The sequence below is a fragment of the Macrobrachium rosenbergii genome, chromosome 46 (genome assembly GCF_040412425.1).
Source record: "Macrobrachium rosenbergii isolate ZJJX-2024 chromosome 46, ASM4041242v1, whole genome shotgun sequence".
NCBI classification, from domain to species: domain Eukaryota; kingdom Metazoa; phylum Arthropoda; class Malacostraca; order Decapoda; family Palaemonidae; genus Macrobrachium; species Macrobrachium rosenbergii.
Window position 1 is genome coordinate 35,832,395 of NC_089786.1, and position 15,000 is coordinate 35,847,394.

Genomic DNA, 15,000 nt, shown 5'->3' on the forward strand with positions numbered 1-15,000 from the left:
TATTGCTAATTTATATTTTTCCTCTATTTATTACATAATATGTTTAGAAAACCAACGGAAATAAGATAATGGGAACAAAACTAGGATATCGGGGTTCTTTTGCTAATGAAAACATCTTTAGTTTATTGTAAATTAAAAATAAAAATTATGACTGTTTACTTAACGTGGCAGGTAAACATATTTAATGAAAAAAGTTCAAAACACGTAAAGAAAATGAAAAAAATCGAATGAAGTTTTATCCAGACGGATTAGCCTTTTTCAAATATATCTCACAACGTTAATTAATATCATTTTTTCCTCCACCGTAAAATGTAAGCTTCTTGCTTCTGTCACCCCTTCAGCTTTTCGTAGTAATGAAAATCAGCCCTTGAACGGAAAGGTTATAGTTTACGTAGGAAGTATTTCCTTGTACTGTTTCTATTGGTTTACTAGAATCATTACTTAGAATTTTATTCGGTAAACAACATAGATTATATGGTATTACTCCAATTTATTTTTATGGTCGCACCCTTCCTGCACATATAATTTTAAATATTTTAAAGATATCTTTCGAATAATGCCTAACAATACTCCATTTCCCTATCATTACTTGAAGGGATTGTGGAGAATAGATGTCGAAATCATGTAAAAAAGATAGATGCTATAAAAAACACCTGCCCAAATAATTTGTTAAATGCGTTTAAACAGTTTCTTGCAGAACGGACCCTTTGTCACTCACATCAAAATGCAGCAGCTACCGAATTCATCTGCCCTACGAAATGAAACAACAATGATTCAAGAAAAATTCGTCCTCACGATTCCCATGATGGTTCTGTGAAAATGATTGGTTTCTTTTAGGAGAGGGATGAGACAGACGTAAGAATGTTTTGGATTTAATGGAGACTTAATATTGTACTTTGTTAATTTTCCTCTTTAATTTCGTAGTCTTTAGAAAGAAGACAATAAGGGTAAGAAAATTAGAAGCAACAGAAGGAGGAGAAATTAGGACATTAATACAAAAACGTAATAGAAAGCGAAAACCATTCATAAAAAAGTATAGGAAAAGTTGAGGGAGAAAATAATGTTCTGTTTGTCTGGATTCGGTTATGCTGTGGTCAAAGGAACATTTTATATATGAAACCAATGGAGAAACGATATTTTGAAATTTCTAATAACACTGAAAATGGTGGAAGGTGAAATGCTTTATTTATTCAATTATTTATTCATTTATTTATTTATTTGTATATTTATTTATTTACTATCGGTATATAGCCACTTTCCTCTCTTCTATCCTCAAGTGCTCATTTCATTTGGGATATTTCTAAGAAATGTATTTTTATAAGTTTTTCTTTACATTCATTACAGCAGTCCTTTCTCATTTCCTTTTCATTGATTGTATCTTCTCTCTCTCTTGCCTTTCATTTATATAAACTTTTCCATTATTTTCTACACTTTAAGATTACCATTATTTCTTTCTTTTCTTTTTGCTACCCCAGTTTCCTGCGTAGCTAAAAGATCTTCCCCTACAGTTTTTCTACTTTATTACATTCCTTTTACCCTCGGTTTATTTCCTCTTTTCTCCAACCACCATAATTTTTACATTTCCTTCGACAGTCAAGTCTCACATGTCTTTTTATCGCGCCAGTTTTTATAGATCTACTATTGACTTTAACCAACATGTGACTTTTGAAATTTCTTCCTTCCATACATTCCACCTAGGGTTTCTTCCGTATATCCTCCGATATCCACCCTCGTCTGACTATGAGAACACGAGTCACGCATCACGCCATTCCTATTGCCTCACTGCTTTTGGACCTTGAGACTGATAACCAGGAATTCCGAAATCAACCATCAATGTCTGAAAACCTTAACCTATAAAGACAGATGTCCAGAACTGAACCTGTACTTGTAAAGTTTGATATCCAGATCTGAAAACCTGCACTTCTAAATTTAGATATCCAGATCTGAAAACCTGCACTTCTTAAGTTAGATATCCAGATCTGAAAACTTGGACTTTCAAATTTAGATATCCAGATCTGAAAATCTGCACATCTAAAGTTAGAAATCCAGATCTGAAAACATGCACTTCTAAAGTTAGAAATCCAGCCCTGAAAACCTGCCCTCCTAAAGTTAGAAATCCAGAGCTGAAAACCTGCACTTTTCAAATTAGGTATCCCGATCTGAAAACCAGCACTTCTAAAGTTAGATATCCAGATCTGAAAAACTACACTTCTATATTTAGATACCGAGATCTGAAAACCTGCACTTCTAAAGTTACACATCCAGATATGAAAACCTGTACTTGAACATCCCAGAAGAGCTGTGGTCAGAAAGAATTAGAACATTTTGCAATTACGACTGGCCCTGTTGAATCCTCAGGTGGAGCTAATTCTAATGTTAGTTCCTTCCAGTTCCTCTTATCACTCACTGTCACTGACAAAGAGGAGAGACCGAGTCCTTTGCTGTGACTTTTGTTCGTATGAAATTCTGATTACCTGTGTAAAGAGGCAGACGACCCGCATTGTGCAAGTACAGATAAGAAACTCTTTAACGAGTAGCTTAGCGGGATCTTAACTTTTTCGTTAGCTTTATTACTAAAAATTAAATTAGCAACAAAAATGGAGCTGTATTTAAGGAATAATAAATCCTAAGCTCCACTCTGCACACTATAAATCAGATTACTCATTGTGTTCTTATGCATATCTTTCTTTCATCTTAGCCTAGTATTTATAGTCGTTAATTGTCATTATTTTCTATAATCAAGTATCAGTTTCATGTTAAGTGTTTAATTTTATTATCATTAAAACTGAAAATTTACCTAAGGAAATGCAATTGATCGCAACGTCCCTTATCATTTCTTCATTATTATTTTCTTTATGATTTACTTTAGAGTTTTCTCCAGTAAATTAATATTTCATATAAGAATAAGTCTGACTTGTACAAGAAAATGCCAAAAAAAAAAAAAAACACCTTTCCTGCCTTGCTTTTGAGCTCTGAGGCGAAAAGGATCAGAACTTCTATTTGCTTTTGATTTTTTTTTTTTTTTTAGCAGCATAAAATCCTCTAACAATCGGACTAGACATTTTCCTGCATTCCACATTGTTATCGGACGTGACTTATCAGAGAAGCTTGTGTGTAATCTCCCTTCTTTTGTGTGTGTGTGTGTAGAAGTTTACTTGGCCCGTGAAATGGATACCAAAATTCGGAATAGGCCTTATGGTAGACAGGAAAAGGCAGAGAAGGAAGAATATGACCTGTCGAAGACGGTCATTTAACTCGTTCCTTCTCACACGCAGGTATAATTTCAGGCAAAAGTCGAAGTGATGGAAAGTGAACGTTTTGATCTGCGGTAGGCCTAAAGGCGAAGAGAAGAAGAACGTGAGAACGGGAACTTTCCAAACAAATAGTATTACAGTTCCTCAGTCAATCATCATTCAGTCTCCCAGATTTCCAGTAAATTTGTTTGCCTGTCCCACATATTTTGCTCGACTACTTGCTTTTCTTTTCTGCCGTGTTCACATGGGATTCTTACAAATCCAGTTCCCGTAATCATATCGCCCGATCCAATATCCCCTACAAATCCTTCTTAAAGGCCGGCTACGATTATTGCTATACCGAATTCAACCCTCCTCGGATTAACGGTCTCTCCTGAATTCCCGCCTGTTTCTGGTTCCGCTTGATAAGAGAAAATCCCATTTCAGAGCACAGCTGTGCCTGATATAATGCATTGGTTTCTTTACTAGTCAGAGGCTTTAACGGAATGATTTCCAATTTATTCAGAATCCAAGTGCTTACTTTAGGAAGCAGTTTTCGTCCCTTTCCCGTATTTGTACATATCTGACTGAAACACAAAATGTGTATCCTGTTGAACTGTTTGAATTCCTTGACGTACTTTTTTTTTTAGATAATTATTGTCTGGTTTCTTGAAGGTACTTGCCGAATAAATTTGTTTACGCAGATGAAGTTGTAGCAGCCTAGCCCTAAAAATGAAACGCAAATCCAGATACTTTACTTATTATGTAATGATTGAAGCACTCTCGATGGATGAAATCTAAAATACCTAATCATTTGATGATCTTTGATAATAACTACGACTAATTTCTATTGAACTTCTAAGTAGTAAAGTTACAGTTTTGTATTAATAAAATGTTACCGAACCAAAGTGGTTTCATTCCCGCAGAATACTTAAATCGGTTGCCAAGAATTGTTAGAAACTTTAAGTTGTAATTCTAAAACTTTAAAAAAGTTAAAAGTTTGCTTGTATTGACAAGAAAGTATATATATATATATATATATATATATATATATATATATATATATATATATATATATATATATATATATATATATATATATATATATATAAATAGATGATGAGGATGCCTTTCCTACTGCTTCTCCAGTATATATATATATATATATATATATATATATATATATATATATATATATATATATATATATATATATATATATATATATATATATATATATATATATATATATATATATATATATAAATATATATATATATATATATATATATATATATATATATATATATATATATATATATATATATATATATATATATATATATATATATATATATATATATATATATATATATATATATATATATATATATATATATATATATATATATATATATATATATATATATATATATATATATATATATATATACATGTGTATATAAGTGTGAGTGTTTACATGAATGTGCGTGTATTTGTATCACGAAATTCTAAACCTCCCAATTTTATTAACTTCAAGATGCATTTCGCATAAGGAAGAAATGTTCAGAATTGACCACAAAAAAGTAGTTGATAAACTAATACTAAAATGCATAAAAAGGACGTTTTATAAACAACAATTTCATATTTGTAAATTAGACAAAAGATGCACCATTTAGACGTCTTGCCCAAGGTGTTGAAACTGTGCAGAGCTGTCGAAACCCTGCCTTCGAAATTCTTCTCTCGGTGTATTTTCAAGTTGATCGATCAACTCTGATAAGGCTAATTGGTTTTGCCTGAAAAATGGATCTGATAAGAGTTTTGAGTCACTGATTATATGCATTTGTTTATAACTTACTGTTAAAATCCCTTGTTCAAATTATTCCAGACTATTTAAAGCCCGCTGCAGAAATGGGAATTCTTGTTAAATATTGTCACTTCTACTGCACATTACGTGGAAGATGTATAAGAATTTTTTAGTCCTATTTGAGTTGTGAATTCAGCAAATGAATATAGTTATTAAACAGTAATTAAATTTTTCTGCATTTTCAAATTTCGGGGAGGAAAGTTACAAAGACCAAGGTGCCGATTAATCTTGGATGGTTCAAAATTGGGCATTTTGAGGGAATATCAGCACACAATAATTCGCCGCAGTAAAGGGCTTGTATTGACAACAGATGACGTCATCAGTGGCACATACGATTGGCTGTTGCCACTGATTAATACTATAAAACTACTGTTGCCCTTTGCCACATTTCTATTAGAATCTAATCAAGTCTTGGAAAACAGTTTTCATTTCACCATTTTGGGTAAAGTAAAATCTAGAAAAGGTAAATAATTATCTTGATGAACAGGTCAAAATCTCCTTTGTTCATTTATAAGTGCTTGGTTTCTTTGGAACATTTGCCAAGTACTTGATTTTTGGTGGTTGTCCTTGTGGACGATGCCTTAAGCAGATTAACCATTTAAAAATTAAAGAAGATTCAGATGCTTCTCTTTTTGTTACCTTTTAAACAATTTTGACAGATGAAACTTAGAATGGTCTAGTTACCGAGAATACCAGCTTTTCTGAACCTATGATTCAAATTGTCAATCGCTTATTTAAAATCGAGCGTAGGTATTCCAAATTGGAACGTACCAAGGATTTGTTTCACTGATGGGGTCTCTACTGCTCTGTGAGAGAAAGTTCCCCGTAAGAGGGTAATGCCGTCATTGCAACTCATGTGGTGTACTATAGGCGTTACTAAATGGTTCTTTACTATACTTCCCTTCCAGCTTTATTCCTTCAGCCTTTCTGTCCAGCACTCCTAATTTTTACTTCATAATACAACATTGTGTTTTCCGCCCAGTTCCACCTTTAGATCCTTTTGTTTTCTGGATCGCTTTTATCTTGCTGCCCAACCACTCCAGCTCCATCTCTTCACAGCTGTTAAGCGTTGAATGGCTGAGAAACCTCAGTGCTCGGCTCTACAACCCAAATTTCATAATCAAATATGTTTTTAGAATAAGTAAATCTCATCAGTTTATTTCCATACGATAAACTGTATACCTTAAGGAACTCATATACACAAAACACAATTATGTAAGGTATTACACATCATAGAGGTCGTATATACATAGAGAGTGACATTTCACCAATCGAGTGAAAGTTGCCAGTTTCTTCTCTTGCTTTATAACCTGCAGATGATAATCCAATAGTGTAAAGAAGCATTAAGTGTAGCAATCTAGGAGGCTTGTATCTTTCGGTTATTTATAACTTTCAGTAGTATTAGATGATATGAAATATATTAATAAAATCATTGGCGTAAAAATAAACTTCATTGTTCAGATTATCTTTTCATTCAAAACTGCTACATTCAGGAAGTTACTACTGTTTCATAAGAGACTCTAATTACCATTATGAATACTGTATCTCTGAACTGTTTGATTAATAGTATATTGAACTAGATTTCAGTTATACAACATGGGTACTTAATAAACAAATGCTATTATTTACAATAATTATTGTATAAGAACGCATTCTGTTCTTCCCAACCGAAGTGGGTGTCGACTGATATCGATGAAATGGAAGGATCCTGCGGTTGTTCCCAGCAATAATATATTTTCAGCATGACGCAATATGTATGGTTCCAGAAGCTCCCAAGTCTCGTGTTTATGTATCCACCACCCCAATGAATCGCCTGAATGGTGAAACTGTCGAACTCTCTCTAGGACCTATTATTACAGAGACAAAAATGCCGGAGGCTTATTTGGGATCAGAGGAGAGTCATTGACCTTTACTCCAAAGTCAATTCCCGAGTTTGCTGCGGTTACAAATGGCATTTAAGTTTACAGAAGATAATTACTTATTCACGATTGTTGATACACAAAAGTACGTCCAGGGAATTATAAGAAATGTTGACCCTAGTTCATAGGCTAAAATCTGAGTTAGCATTTAAAAGTAAAAGTGTTGTTAGAAATAGACTGAAAGAGAGAGAAGGGCAGAGAGGGATGGAGACAGCTGGAAAACAACAGCTAGTAATTCTTCCATTCCAAGGCGGATTGTTATCACGAGAACGTATAAAGCAGATTTTGGTGAGAAAAAATATGGAGAAAAAATTGCACAAACTTTCAATCATATCACGGGAAAGAGAATGATAAAATGTTAAAGTTAAAAGCTTGGTAAAAATAGAGGATAATTGAGCAAAGGGATATGAAAGAATTCAAAGAGAGAGAGGGAGGTGCCAATATTCCCTACGTCCTCTTGAAATGGGATTAAAATTCAGGAGTTTACTTGTTGATCTACATTAGGAAAATAGTGTATGGAGCCATAGAATCATAACCCACCTATAGACAGGAGGGAATGCAAGCCAGTGATCAAAAAGCTAGAGTTCAATAGTTAAGATAATCGGGCCTCACGTTCAAGTCATAAAAGATAGAGAACGAAAGCAAGAAATAGTTATGCCTGTCACAAGCAGGTTTGTTACTTGTGAGTGTGCGGGAGCTTTTTCCCGAGAAGTACCAAGTACCAGGACTTTTCCATGAAAAAAAGCGGGACGCCATATCTTAAAAACTAACCATAGAATTTTCTGGAAAATAATTCTTTAATTGGGGCCAATCTAACCTAACCTAACATAACCAAGGCAAAAAAACCGGGGGTGGTGCAATACATGCATGCATCTGAGGAATTTGCGTGCGGGAGGAGGTGAGCGTCGAGTCCAAATACGAAAAATATCGCTAGGCGGAGCTTTTGCTGGAAGGCCCCGTGTTCTTGTAAAGTTCGGTCTGTCTGCTTACCCCTTTCTGGCCTTGAAACGCAGTCTCGGCGAACTCTAACTCTAAGTTCTCTACACCTTTCTCTCTCAAACTGAGGGACAAACGTTCCATTTCTGACTCTGACGTGATGGGACGATATGGAAACGTTCCCTAAAAGTCTAGTATGCAGAGACCCAAAGACTTGGAGGGGAGGATGGGGTGGAAAATCTATACGAAATCTGCAAGACAACAGTGTTTTCGTTTTACTGGAGTTCAGCCTCATACCCCACTGACTACATCATTCCATAATCCGTTCCATGTCCCGTATGAGACTAAGGGCAGCTTCATTTCCCATAAGTGGAGACTTTACGACACCCACAAGTGTCGCATCACTGACATAATGAATGATCTTCTTTTCCTGGCCAACAACCATATCACTTGTATGCACTAAAAATAAAAATGGGTCAAGAACGTTGCCCTCTGGAACTCCAGACACAAGTCCTGATTCGCTAAAGATCCCATCAACAACAACTCGTTGCTGCCTATCTGTAAAGAAACATTGAAGTAAACCTAAAACATATCCACCAACTCCAAGATTCTGAAGTTTATAAATAAGTGCCTTGTGATTTACTAAATCGAAAGCAGCACTAAAATCTATTTGAATTACTCTACACTCAAAACCCCTATAAAGGTTCTCTTGCAAATGGCATGTCAAACCTAAAGGAGCATTGCAGGTACCTAACTGCTTCCGATATGTATAATGACGATCATCTAACAATCCTTTAAATTCCATATACTTATACAGTGGCTTAAAAATCAGTTTTTCTGCAACCTTTGAGTGCACAGGGAGAATAGAAATTGGCCTGTAGTTACTGCAGGCTGTTGATATGCCATTCTTTGGAACAGGCTTGATTTCATCCGCACAAGTACTACGTCGACATAAAATCTATAGAATCTACTAATCTTGGAAGGCAACATACTAGAAAATTTTTATTTTAAAAATGGAAGTATCCATCAGAACCTTCTCCACTCAACTATCAAGATTATCAAGAATTTTCTTAACATCCCTAGAGCGAAATGCAAATTTTGTAAGAATAGGTTCAGGATGACGAGTATTCGGGAGAGGGATATCCCTAGCTGATTGATTAGTTTCAAAAGATTAATGAAGCTGTTCAGTTTTTCCCCTTAGGGCCAGCAACCAATGTACAGTACTATCATCTGTTAGTAGCGGAGTAATTCCTCTATGTTTCCATTTTAAGGATTTATTGTAAGTTCTCTCAGCTTTATGATAAATTCTTTGCAGCACGTCGCGATTCAACAAAAATGGTGTACTTTTCATGTGAACGATTCCGTTTCAATATGGTGAAGTTTGTTTTTTTGTCATGGTAAGCTCTTCTATGTATTATCAAACCATGGCTGGCCATTTGCCCTGAATTCAATGACCTTTCTATAGACGTATCTTACTGAAATAGCCATCAGCATTTCATGTAGCTTCTTGGGATCTGGATCTAATACACTAGCATCTGAAATATTAACACTCGTAAATATATGAGTATATTTGACTCATACCGGCTTGCAACGAACAACTGATGGAAAAGTACCAAGAAAAGGCACTAAATTGCATAACAGAGGCACTTTCCGTTATTCAGAGTGACTGGAGGGAAAGAGTAACTATGAGATCCATAAACAGAGAGTGTCAGTAAGAGCCGTGCAGAGACTGGAGACGGGTGGCATCGTTGTCCGCCAGTCTTTACCTTCCTTAATTTTAATAATGACTTTATTGTAGTAAAGCCAGAATATATATTCTTCAAATATCTCATGAGTGTCTTAATGACGACCATAATTTCACCATGTCAAAGGGTTTTCAAACCTACTAAAGGGCAGCTCTTAAACACAACTTTCACGAAAGGATATCTGAAGGTAAGGAAAAATGAATGAATGTCGAGAAAAATATTATTTATAATTAGATGAACACTTTTAGAAACAAACGATGCACATTTTGTAGTAGCAGTCATATCTACCGTTGCGAACATAATTCTAGACTGTGTAGGTGTAACGACCGGAGTGGGCCGTTATGCAGGTTCTTTAACATACTCAGGACGGGGCTGTCATGACTGACGGCAGATGCAACAAACAAAGGAGGGGAAAACAACAAAAACAATAAAATGAGCTTAAAATCAATTTATTTACAATATTTACAAGTGAGTCAGGACTGGTAAAAAGATAAAAACCATAAATACAAAAAAAAAACAAAAGGCAGCACTAAACAAAATCAAGTTAAACAAAAAAAGTAGCTTAAAAAAAAAAAAGGCAAAAATAAACAACAGCAGACAGAAAAAAAAAAACAAACATACGTCCTCCATCGGGGCACCAAGACAGCCCTCAGCTGCACAACAGGGACAAGAACCCACCAACCAGAATACCCCGATGGAGACGTCAGGACAGCCTCACGCTGTCATCAAAGATGAGCAGCTCGTGGTCACACGACTACTCATGGTCGCACTCCACCTCTACGTCGTGCTCCACTTCGTAGGCGTGCTCCAATTTGCTCCTCAAAAACTCGACCAACGTCGACTCCAAAAACTGCCTGCTGCTGCTGCCACTGCCGCTACTCTCGCTGCCCTACCAGACCCGACTGAAGCAAGAAACACGGCAGCTCACCAACGAAAACATCAAAACATAAAAAACTTGAAGGTAAGGAGGCAGCAATCCACAAAAGGGAACGAGCGGGGAACCAGCAATTCCCGCAAAACCATCACTTAACGTGACAGTAGGTATAGATAAAGTTACTTTCCTATCTTTCCCAAAATCTAATCACTTGTTGCAAGTAATAAGCCCGAAATTTGATTAATAATCTGTACATATACATAACGCTTTGCATAATCCAGCTTACCAAGATATGAACAAACCGAACATAGGCTCTTTGCCGGAGGAACGAAACGAGAACTGCGGTATCCGGTGCTCCCAAATGTAGAGGTTCATGCAAAAGAACTAACCAGGATTTCGGGTGCTATCGTACATCGTCAACTTAGGACGGACTGAAGAAACTTTGATTCTGAATGCAGTTCCGGTGTGCCGGATATTCACCGAAATGAGGGATGCAACCTACAATACCCCGAAAAAAGGACTTGCTAGGATCAATTTACTTGTAAATGGTCGAAAATAAACGCTGGACATTATCATCGAAATAACTCCAATACAACGTTATTCGGAGCTGATAGCATCGTTAAAACGAAACTTCTGCAATAGTTGCGCTAAAACGATACATATTCAACACTTGTTGTAGTATAGAATTCCCGTTCTTAGTGATCGACCCAGTAATAGAAAGTCATGCTGATAAAGTTTTTGAATTAAGTTTGACCCAGGAGCGCCTAACCACAGAAGGGATATCAGGTGAGAATAATTCCAAAAATAAAATCTATTTGAACGAAACAACAAAGCATTCAAACTATTACAAAGCATTTCCTGACAGTAAGGCTGCTAGTGTGAATAACATTATTTCTATAACATTAATGTCCGAACATAACAATACTGATATCTTTATCTGACAGCAGAATAAAACAAAAATATCTTAATTCCGCGTCGTTTCCCTGTAAAACAACTTTTTCCTTTGAATTAACGTTTCTTGGCGTCCACAGGTATTGCTGAATCATTTATGCGTAAGTGAGAAAGAACGAGACTTCTGGAGTTCATTTACTCGCATTATTAAAGAATGGGTGACTAAATACGCTTTATGAACAGGTAATTTACCCAAGAAATATCACAAATGATGACTGCAAGCATTCATCATTGAATGAACACAATTGCAGAGAGTAACACAGTCATCTTTGAGCGATCCAGTTTCATGACAGCAGACATCACCTTGAAAGACTATGAGTGATGACAGCCAACATTTAACACTGAATAATTTCAGTTGATGGAAGCGTTCACCAAAGACAATATTCAATGCGGCTTTATTGTTGGCTCTTGAAGGCATGGCCGCAATTGAGTATTTCTCATTTACCTCGTAAAAGAATAAGAAAGCATTAAACTGATATTACTTAGATTTCATACTTCTGAAACTCATTAAACTTGAAAACGAACAACAAGAGAGAAAAGCCGTAAGTATTTCTTTCTTAACAGTGAGCCATTAAACTAACGCTTTCGTTTTTTAAACGGAAGTTAATAAATGTTTTTCTGGAAAAAATGACATTAACACTGAAATGACCAATCCTTTTTCCTGATGCTGGCTATTAAATTGCAGATTTCAATTCAAGCATCGCAATGGCCTTTGAAATTGTTTGATATAAAACCTTTCGAGCAATAATTGTACTGCATCGGACTTTTCCTAAATAAAGCAACTAAATGTGACATTAAATCATTTAAATATTCCATCATTAAAACTTCGACGAAACGTGATCAACAATTACGAATGATTTGTCACAATTGTGGCTATTCATTGGAATCATATTTAGGTATAAGTAATTAAGAGAGACTTTTGCAGTAAAATGTGACATTAATTACATATGATTTTAGCAAGGCTGCAAACGTTGCTGTAAAGTTATATTATAGTACTAACGGTGGAATAGAAATGCAAAAAGCAGAAAGTTAGCAGTAAGAGGGAACTCTGACTCTAGTTTGGAAATTTATGATAGCACCGTAAGTGCGAGGTCAAAGGAAACATTGCAAGAGGTGTGGGGATTTCGGTGTCATCGCTTCGCCAATTTCAGATGTGATTTTAATTGAAAGAAGTCATTTTTGTGTAGCATTGGTGGAAAAACTTCTCTTCCTAATGACTAGCTGAAAAGCTGTGTGTTTGGTCTTTTGTGAGAGATTTGAACTGTGCTTGTCAACTTGTGTTTGGTATGAGTTCGTACGTTTGTGTGTGAGTAACCGTGAAGGCGCGGCTTGGCTGTACAGATCGAAGACTGAATTGAAAGTTTGAGGACGTTAATAAATCACCTGAAAATGGTTCTCATCAGCTGCCTTCCATCTTTAACATAAAAGGTGGCAGCTTCGTGGTTCAGGGATACGACGCCACATCGAAAATTTACATGTCTCACAGCCTATCAAAGTGTTTGTGCACACGCTTGTATACATGCTTATACACAAGCCACCTGTGACAAGTAAGGAGGCCATGATTTAGTATTTGAAGGTTTTCCGGATTCCTGCTTCTTCACTCATACAATTTTATAAGACCAAAATGTTCTCTCCTTAATGTTCCTCTTCCGTTGGAAAATAAAAACTAAAAATTATTTACGTATTGCAAATATTTCCTCAGAAATTTGAAATAATATTAGTTACGGTACTAGACTATAATGTACGATTTGATACAATGATTTTCAAAAAATGTGCCACATCAAAGTATTCCCGCTTTAAATACCAAACCTTTAAAAAGAAAATAAATAACCTGAGGACACATAGTTAAAGTATTAAGCAAGTAAGAGCAATATAATTACGAACAAATGGGAACAGGAAAGGCTCTGTTCACGAAATGAATTATGTCTCGAAATAATCTAATTATAAACTCCTACGGCCCGACATTTATTATTATTATTATTATTATTATTATTATTATTATTATTATTATTATTATTATTATTATTATTGTTGTTGTTGTTGTTGTTGCTGTGTCGTCGCAGTTGTTGTTTATGAGTTGCTATTGTATGTGTTATTGCTGCACATTTGTTTGTTGCTGCTGCTGTTATTTTTGTCTTATAAATGCAGAGACTGACGGAATAAGAGAACCTTTTTCCCAGATTAGTAATAAAAAAAATTGCTGCCAACTATCAAGAGTCTTGTATCCCCTTGTAAAGGAAAATAGCAAAGCGACTACAGGAGCGTTTGATCATTCACAACATTCCTATTAATTGGAAACTTCGAAAAAGGAAATTGAATAGAAATCTGAACCAAAGACGCTTATTCCCACCTGTTTTCTTATTTTGTTATGGATCTGATGCCCAGCGCTGAAGCAATTTCTTGATTACGTAACTGATTTATTTTTGCTCTGTACATCCGGCGAACACGCGTGGATGACATCCACGCAGTGACTAGTGGCACAGTTATGAAAGCTTGTGACGCAACCTTTTGAATAAAATGAAGACATTAATCATCGCCTGAAATGCTTTAACTAAAAACGAAGAACATCCAAAATACAAAGTGCAAACGGCGGAGATTATTTAAGGGCGAGGGGGTTCCTGATGCATACGGTAACTTACCAATAATGATGACTTTACTGAAGGCTGAAAATAAATGCGTAGCACACCAGTCTTGGCTTTGAGTTTTTCTCTCAATCAAGATGGTCATGTTTCCTTACTTGAGGCCAGTTTCTTATCTGCAGATTATTGCTTTATCTCTTCATCTTCAACTTCAGCGACCTCTTCCCTACAAACTTGCTGTGGAATTTGAAGGCTGTACCTCTTCTGCCAGCAACCCCTGGCCCCCTCAGGGAAAAGCTGTGCGGTTTAAAGGAATAAAAGAAAATAAAAGCCAAGGCCACTTGTTGGGAGGGTTTCGTGCAATTGTAGCATTATCGAAATAGCACACAGCTAATAAACAGAAACCAGAAAACAAGGAAAAGGAAATAAAACGATACTTGGAAGAAGAGGGACCTGTCTGCATGAAAGGAATAGGAACAAGTTAATGGAATATAGAGAGAATATACAAACGGTGCTAAAAAATTATCACCAGAAGAGAAAACTACACGTGAAAACATGACAAACAGCGGCATTACAAAAGAATAGGGAGTAACTGAAAATCCAAAACAGGAAACCGGTGAGAAATGCGAGCAAGAAGTAACATCACTGACCTGAAAACGCAACGGGAACCACTTTCACGGATCACTCATCGTGAAAAGTAAATGGGTTTTTTTCTCATTTCTGCGCCCTCAAGCATGCAATACATTTAGCACATTAATAGTATGCATAAAATACATATAAAGGCCCACAATCAGAACATCTTATGTAAACGTATGAGGGTCTGCTTAAGGATTGTAAATCCATACAAGCAACATCCTATGTACAGAAGAAGCTATAATTATCCGTATGTGATCATT